This window comes from Canis aureus, chromosome 22 (genome assembly GCF_053574225.1).
Source record: "Canis aureus isolate CA01 chromosome 22, VMU_Caureus_v.1.0, whole genome shotgun sequence".
In the NCBI taxonomy this organism is placed as follows: Eukaryota; Metazoa; Chordata; class Mammalia; order Carnivora; family Canidae; genus Canis; species Canis aureus.
In genome coordinates, this window is record NC_135632.1 from 4,654,854 (window position 1) to 4,663,828 (window position 8,975).

The 8,975-nt window shown below is 37.8% G+C and overlaps 1 long non-coding RNA gene across 6 annotated transcripts in view; it reads left to right on the forward strand.

Annotated features, from left to right (window-relative positions):
- LOC144293674 (uncharacterized) overlaps positions 1–8,768 on the forward strand; it is a 213,423-nt gene extending 204,655 nt beyond the window's left edge. For all 6 annotated transcript variants that reach the window (XR_013360904.1, XR_013360903.1, XR_013360899.1 and 3 more), the window contains one exon: positions 8,228–8,768. This is a non-coding gene — a long non-coding RNA (uncharacterized LOC144293674). The remainder of the gene's footprint in view (positions 1–8,227) is intronic.
- The last annotated feature ends 207 nt before the right edge of the window (positions 8,769–8,975 follow it).

Consider the following 8,975-nt stretch of genomic DNA (forward strand, 5'->3'; position numbering starts at 1 on the left):
AAGGAAAAATGCCCTCTCCTAAACTTTGCAAACATTCTAAATTTAACTGGCAGCAGGGCCTGCCATCTCCTGTCCTGATAGCTTGATCACCACCAGACTTGATCACAAGTCCATCAAAAACCATACGGGATAGTCAACTTCTGTACCTCTTTTGCGTTGAACTTGTCAAGACATTCAGATGTCTTCCCAATTCCCTCTCCCAGCCATTGCTCAGTCATCTTGCGGGTCAGACACGCCTACCTGATTTGTGGGTGGACAGACAGGCTAGGATGGACCGACTACCTTGGCAGTTTTCAAAAACAAGGACTAGGGATCCCTGGTGGCTCAGGGGTTTAGCGCCACCTGCAGCCCAGGGCCTGATCCTGGAGTCCCGGGATTGAGTCCCATGTCAGGCTCACTGCATGGAGCCTGCTTCTCCCTCTGCCTGTGTCTCCGCCTCTCTCTCTGTGTGTCTCTCATGAATAAATAAAATTAAAAAAAAAAAAATAACAACAACAACAAAAAAACACAAAAAATAAAAAACAAGGACTAAGTCGTTCAAAGTGAAGTGGGAATCCTAAGGTCTGTTATCTCACCGTGATAGTGAACAACACTTTATGTCCAGAGGTACAAGATGCACCCCCACCCCCAACACCTATACTTACATGAAAACCAGGCCTTAATTTGTCTCCTTTCCCAAAACATGATGAGTTATGCTCTAGGAATGGTCATAAGATACCTTCAGATGTGGGGAAACACACTCCTAGATCATATATCCCTCATGTGATTGTAGAGACCTCTCCGATAAGGCTAGCCTTAGCTAATTGGGGGAGCCTTCTGGAGGCATACGTGAGTCAAATTTACATGCACCCTTCAGGACAGTGACCCCATGGTGACAATCAAATATTTAAAATATGTGGTATAAAATTTGTCTCTGACGTTATCTAAAATAATTAATGTTACTCCCCCAGCCCCAGAATCTCAACTCTCTAGCCCGGGGCTTTATGGATGATTGAATTGCCCTAAGTGTTCTCTCCTTATAGGCCAAGGCAGAGTATGCGTAATAGCTAATGCATCCTGCTGTACATGGATTAATGCCTCTGGTCAAGGGAAAGGTTAGGTCGGATATTTTAGGAGAAAGCCATCTGGGTTTCTAGGATAGATCTTGATGGTTTATGAAATTTGTTCACCTGGCTGGGTCTGGGAGTCTGAGGAATACGACTGAGGTGAATACTTACAGTTGGCCTCATTGTGTTTAAAGTCCTGTTTGTAGTATACTTAATTAAATGCTAAATTAGATAAATTGAGCAGATTTGCTACCAGCCTCTGTCATTCAGATTAATCAGGGTGGTGTACTCATGACCAAATTCATCATTGTATGAACATAGTTGGGCAGGAATTCTCTAAGGACCTCTTGCATTTCTGCACATCTCATGCATGAAGCACCAGCTGCCTTTTTTTGTTTGTTGTTTGACTCTGTTACAAACTGGGTTGTATCCTCCAAATTTCATGTGTTAAAGCACTAACCCCCAATGTGACTACATTTGCAAATGAGGCCTTTAAGGAGATAGTTAAGATGAAAGGAAATTAGAAGAGAGGGACTCTAATCTGATATAACTGGTGTCCTTACAAGAAGAGGAAGAGATGCCAGAGATTTCTCTCTTTTCCTGAATACATATAGTAAGGGTCACATGAGGACACAGCCATCTGCAAGCCAAATAGAGAGGTCTCACCAGACACGAATCCTGCTGGCATCTTGATCTTGGATTTCTAGCCTCCAGAACTAGGAGAAAATAAATTTCTGTTGTTTAAGCCACTCAAACTGTGGTTTTTTTTTTTTTTGTTATGGCAACCTTGAAGACTAACACAAACAGTGTTTTCTGGAAGACAGCAAACAGACTGTACAGCAAACAGCCTCTAAAGATAGAGATAATATCTCTTCAGAGCAAAGGGCAACTCACTTACTTCCCATTATAAAAGATTTGGGTTCTCTAAATTCAGAGCTCCCCTTTTGTGATGCAACCCACTGCTTGTGTAGGCTTTTACGTATTGTTTGACCTTCTTTGAATTGCCCTGGGAGAACTGGGACTCAGGGCGCTGACATGAAGGATGATACTCTGACTATTGCTATTGCCATGGATGAATAACTGTTTGTTTTCTGTGACCCAGTCATCTCTTATCTTTTACCAGCACCCATGAAACTATGGCAGACTCACATGTTAAGATTAGTAGGTTTAGTAAGGTAAATTCTCAGAGCCTTCACAGTTCCTGGGTAATTAGCAAGTTCAATCCAGCAATATATTAAAGAGGGAATGCATTACAACCAAGTGGGGTATACTACATGAATGTAAGGATAATTTACCATTTAGTATTCAACTAATGTACTTCATCATATTAAAGGAGAAAAATTCCATATTAACATTGTGCCAGATACATAAAAACGTTTGAAGAAACTCAACATTGGTTCATCATTAAAACACACACACACACACACACACACACACAAACATGCATGCCCACAAATCTCTTCATAAACTATAAATAGAAGAAACCTCCTTAATTTGAGAATGAGTGTGAAACCTTAAAGGAAAAATTATACTTAATGGTGTGATGTTGAAAAGTTTTTTTCTAAGATCGTAATAAGAGGAATCTGTCAGCCATCATCAATTTTATTATGTCGCATTGTATGAAGATACTGACAGATGCAATCAAGCAAAAAAAAAAAAAAAAAAGGAAAGGAGGAAGGAGACAAGGCACAGGATTGGAATTAATAAAGCTGTCATTATTTGCAGAAGACAAGATAATGGCAGGAAACCTGACAGAGGTCAAAGTACTAGAATTAATAAATGAATCTGGCAAGATTACTGGGAACAAAGTCAATATACAAAAATATTGTATTTCTATATATTAACAATAAACAAACAGGAAATACAAAAATGTTAAATAATGACCCTGGCAATTGCATTAGAATAATCAAATATCTGGGATCCTCACTGAAGAAAACAAAAAATTTAATGTGCTACTAAAATCTCACCAGAATGCCTAAAATTAATAAGATATATTCTCAAGTGTTGGAAAGGCTATGGGAAAGCCAGAACCCCCAAACACTTCCAGATGGAGTATAAATGTGTACAATTCCTTTGGAAGACTATTGGCAGTGTCTCCCTAAAGCACAGCAATCCCATCCCTAAGTGCAATACATGCAATAGAAATGCACACATATGTTTACAAAGGAAACGCATAAGCATCTCATGGCAGCACTGTTTGCAGTTTCCCCAAGGTGGAAATTACCCAGATGCTCCTCCATCGTCAAATAAATAAATTGCAGTACATTCACATAGACTAGGGGTTGACAAACTTTCTATAAAGAATAGGAGAGCAAATATTTCAGCTTTTGTAGGCAGTATAGCCTCTGTCCCAACACCGCAACTCCGCCATTGTAGCATGGAAATGGCATAGATAATACATAAAGGAGAGGGATATGCTATAGTCCAATAAAACTCTATTAATTGGTGCTGAAATTTTCCTTTCATAAAGTGTTCACATATCTTGAAAGAGGGTTTCTCTTTTGATTTTTTTCAGTCATTAAAAAATGTAAAAACATTTCCATCTTCTAAGTCATCCACACATAGGTGGCTCACAGATTTGACATGCACACAGATTTGGCTCATGGGCTGCGTTATGCAATGTCTTGGTGGGTAAAAATGCTATCAAGAAATGGGAATGAAGAAAACAGCAAGGAATGGCAACAATATTGAAGAATCTTATAAATAGTGCATCCTGTATGATTTTACTTACGTAGAGTTCAAAAATCGGTAAAATTAATTTACGATGTTAGAAGTTAGATTACTGGTTACATTTGTCAGAGGTGATTCAAAGTTAGCACGAGGGGGGCTTTGAGGATCCTGGTGATGGATCTTGGCATGGGTGCCAATTATATGGGTGTGATCACTTTGCAATAATTTATTGAGCTGTGCCTTATGATTTGGGTAATATGGTTCATTGTACTTTCATAAAAATTCAAAAATGCTTATAATTTTTAATTTCCCACTGTCATTAGTTTTTTTTTGTTGTTTTTTTTTTGTTTTTTTTTTTACTCCAGGGAAATGTTTTCCTTTTTTAATGGATAAAAACCCTGACAGCCCTATGATTTTCTAGTCTCTCTTGAGTAATAGATGGTCCTGTGCAAATTATAGCTTTGACTTAGAAATTATGATATATTAATCACACATCCATCTTTGCTCAAACATACACTTTCTCTCTTCTCTGCTCCCAGCTGTAGTCTATAGAGAATCACTACTTGGTTTCAGACTCTAGAATGTCTAGTTTCATTCTTGTATTTACTCCCCCACTTGCCAGTAATTCTTAGCAGCCATTTTGGTTGGTGCACAGAGAGAACGGAAACAGAAAGTTCTGGTTTGACTGGTATTATTGGAGTATGTTTTTTGGCTTTATGGATGTGTCAGAAAAACTGGCCTTTCTATCATATGTGCCTCTCATGGGGTTTTGAAAACTTTCCTACTAAGATTCTCCAACTACAACTCAGCTGATCTTGATATATTCTATTTCTCTGGTGGTTACTTCACCTTTAATCTTTGGATTTCTATTGTTTATGCCCTGTAGACTTTCTCAGCTGGAGTCCTATAGCACACCTAGGTAGTTTTCTTGGGAAGAAGCCAAAATAGCTCCATGTTGGCTCTCTCCCTGGGCTGGCCTACATATGGTCCACAGTCAACGCTGGTGTATACTTTGTTCAAATCCATCCTGGAAGCATAGGCAAACCCAACATAGAACTTCCCCTTCCCTCTGCACTTTGCTTGGCAGTCCATCTGCTCACACTCTTGCTTGGCAAAAGTCAGATGTCAGTCCACTGTCCTTCCCAAATTCTTAAAGAATGGTCAAACTCATGGAGGGTCCTGTTATCACCCCAATCTCCAGACTTGAAGAAAGGAGAGCTCTACCCATCCCTAATCCAGTGGGTACTGACTGTATGTGTGTGTGTATATGGGTGGGGGGAGGGGGGAACAGTGAGAAACTCATACATGGTATCAGTTCTCTCCCAAAAATCTCTTTACAGATCCTCACAACTAACCACTTTTTGACCTTGTTTATATCTCCTTGAGAGTATGAAGAATTTTTAGAGTTATGCAACATGTTCCTAGATATTTCCTTTGAAAATCTACATTTTTGGGTTATCTCATGACTCGTTTGGCACCACATTTGAATTTAACTTGCAATTACATTAAACTTTATATTATAAAAGTAAAGCAAAGCCCAGAGAGGGAAGTCATTCCTATATTTAGAAAGTTCTTGAGATAATTCAGTTCTCAAATTGATTACGAGAAATATACCAAATTAAATTTCTAAGAATATTTGAGAATTCCTGACTCACCTCAAGAAAATTATTATTTTTAACTTCCTAATCTGTGCATAAAAATTAGCATACTATTTTTGCTAAAATTGCATTTATTATTATTATTTTTTTTTTGCTAGTGAGCAGTTTTCATGTATCTAAGAACTCTTGGTTGAAAAACAAAATAGCTGGACCCATCTGATTCTGCTGATTTGGTGCTGTAGATAGCCACAGACCTTTACAGTGAATCTGACTAAAAATACTGAATAAAAAAAAAATTTAAACCCACATTTTTAGATGTATTAAATTCTAAGAGCATCACTGAAATTCTCCTAGTAAATAAGTCCATCCAAATGCACAGTGGGACTTTATTAACTATGTTAGGCTTTTAAAATTCTACTTAGAAAAGCAGACTTTAGATCTAGAATTCTGGGTTAATTCATACCCACAAATCAATTCAGAAAGTAAATAAATTACTTAAACTGAGTGTTTTGGCCTCTCATAAGGATATTTCCTTATCCCAGAGGCTAAGCAAGTAACCTAAAGACTGAGGCCAGGTCATGGGAGGCACAGGGGTAGGTACCAGATTTCCCAGTGTCTCACATGTTTTCTTTTGCTTGTCACCTGTTTGCCATACTTGCGACTCCAACAATAGATTGGGAAACTTCTCCTTCCTCTCAGAACTCTGTAGATATTATTCTACTGTCCTCTGGTGTGAGTGTTGCTGTGAATAAATCTGCTGCCAGCTGGATTCCCTTTTGGACTGCCTCCTCTCCAAAACCTTTGTTGATACTGTGATATTTCTGTCTATACATCTGAATAATTATTTATCCTAGAAGTTCACTAGCTTCACCAAGATATGCTCCGGTGTTGATAATTTCATATCAGTGTTTTCTAGAGATGCTCTTTTCATCTCCAAAGTTAGCCTTTCTTTTATTTTTGGAAAATATGTTCTATTACATCATTATATACATTTTCTGTACTGCTGTCATTTGACCTTCTCATCTTCATATCCATTAAATACTCTTAAGTTCTATTGTTGTTATCCATTACATCATGTTTGTTATCTTTCTTAAATGGGACTTTATCACCGTTATTTTCTTCTGCTAGTGGTGATTACCTTGAACTTTGCATCCACACTTCTAGTTAGGCTGTAACCGTTCCTGTGCCATTTCTTGTTTCTAGTTTATATATTAGTTTTGTAGTAGAATAGTGTTTTGTCCTTATTTGACTGACTTAGCTCTGCATTATTCATCACATTCTGTTGGTGCAATGTCTCACTTTGTTTCATTGATTTCATTTTCTTTTTAAATTTTTTTCTATATAAAAAAAACAAATGTTGTGGAATATTTTCTTCTTTTTTCCATTTTGGATTGTTTCTCTCTATGTAATTGAGTTTCTTTCCTCTATTTTTCTTCACTTGAATTTTTACATAGTTATCATGCTATTTCTCTTTACCTTAGCATATTTAACAGGGTTGACTCTATCCAAACCTTCTGTTTGCTCAAGTATAGAATGGATAACTTTTCTAGACTCCCTTTACTCATCTGGGATCTATTGGTATTCCCCTGAGAGCACCTGGCGTTGTATGTTTCTACAACTTGTCTGTTACATGAGAGATGGGAGAGTAGGATTTAACTACAGATATGGGCAACTGTAGTTAGTAGACCATATATATATATATATTTTTTTTTTATTCATGAGAGACACATGCAGAGAGAGAGGCAGAGACACAGGCAGAGGGAGAAGCAGGCTCCCTACCAGGGCCTGATGTGAGACTCGATCCCGGGACTCTGGGATCATGACCTGTGCCAAAGGCAGATGCTTAACCACTGAGCCACCCAGGCATCCTGCTCTGATATTTTTGATAATTATGTTAAAAATCCTGTATTGACATTTAATCTAATGTTTAAGTGCCTCTCTATTTCTGAAGGAGCATACAATCAGAGAAGCATAAACACTAGGGGATATATTTAGGATTTGGCCTTATGTAGCTGGTTAAGCAGTATCTGAGGCTGTTTTCTTCACATCTGGTGTGACAGTTTAGGGTCTTCAGAGTAAACACCTGGGAAGGGAAGATAAATATAAAGTGAGGGAGATCAACAGCAAACTAGAACTCAAAAGCATGAGTTAAAATTCCTCGGGAACGGACTGGGACCCATCTCAATTCTTGTTGCCTTTAGTGTCTGTGGTGTGGCTATTTTGCAGAAGTCAAGCCATTCCTTACAAAACTAAACACACACAATGGCCCTGGAGTCAGAGAAACAGAAGGAGAATGGAGGGGCAAATAGAACAATTGTAGGCTCAGTTATACTTCACACCAGTGAGATGAGTCAGCAAATCAGCAACATATTTGACCCACAGAATGGCTGCTGCTTTTCCTCTTCCTTCTCAATCTCCCAAGAATCTGTCTCATGGACCATCCTAACTAGAAACACAAGAAAGCGAATTCTGGGAAATGTAGCTCAGCCTAGCTAAGTGGACAAAATGCAAAGATATCCTTGGATTTTTTATTGTTATCCTCAAAGTCTTACCTTGAGGCCTTTATTTTTGATAGACACAATCAGACCCAAGTTTTATTTTCCTATTTTATGCACTTCTTCCCCAAAGTCAATCAAGAAAGTGACAAAATCTAAGCAATCATGATGTAAATTAAAGTCAGATTTGCATTTTCATGAGCAAATAAAGAGAATAGCTCTGATGATTTATTATACTCTGTATTTTGATTGGATGATCAAATGCACACAAATGCACTCCAATGACAATTATTTTATTCAGGGCTATCTATGAAGTTGGCATTACTGTAACTGTCCTTTCCATATGCAAAGAGAAACCAAAAAAAGAGGGTTTTAGCCAAACTTACCTTCACTGAACTTTTTTTTCTTTTCTCAAAAGCTTTGTATAATCCTGAACTGAAGAGTCCTCATCAAAGAGCTTCCCTGAAATTACCTTAGCTACCAAAAGCAGTTTTACTCAATGAAAAGCCTTGAAATGACTCAGCTCCATTAGACAGTTATTTCAAAAGCCACAATTAACATCCAACTGTGAAAAACACAATAGTGACTTAAAACAAAATTTAACTGGTGATGTAAAAACAAGAGCAAAAAACTCATAATGGAAAAAAAAAAGAATTGCTGCCAAATGGCCAAAGTTTAAAGAAATCCACGCACCTAATTTAGCCTATGGCTGAAGAACATTGCTACTTCTGTCAAGAACCAAGAACTTGCTTGATGGCAAATCTGCAAATTAAAAATCCAAACACCGAACTTAAGCATCTTGAATCACCCAATGTTTTCTTTGTTGCCAGATTTAGCCATTATGAGTTGTTAGCTGAATATGTATGGAAAATAAAACAATTTAAGAACCTAACTCTAGCCTCAATCTTGGTTCTGTGAGTATGAGGCTTGTATGTATACTGTTTGTGTACTTTTTAACTTTGTGCTATTAAACTCTTCTCTATTAATTTAAAATGGTCTCTATTCTATTCTCTACATTTTGTGGAGAATGCCACAGCCAAGCCACTTCAGAATTGCCCAGTAGAATATATGACGTTTCCCAAGAGAAGGCCTGGACCTGTGTGTGTGTGTGTATGTGCGTGTGTGTGCGTGTGTATGTTTTATATGTAAAATGAGGATAATAATGC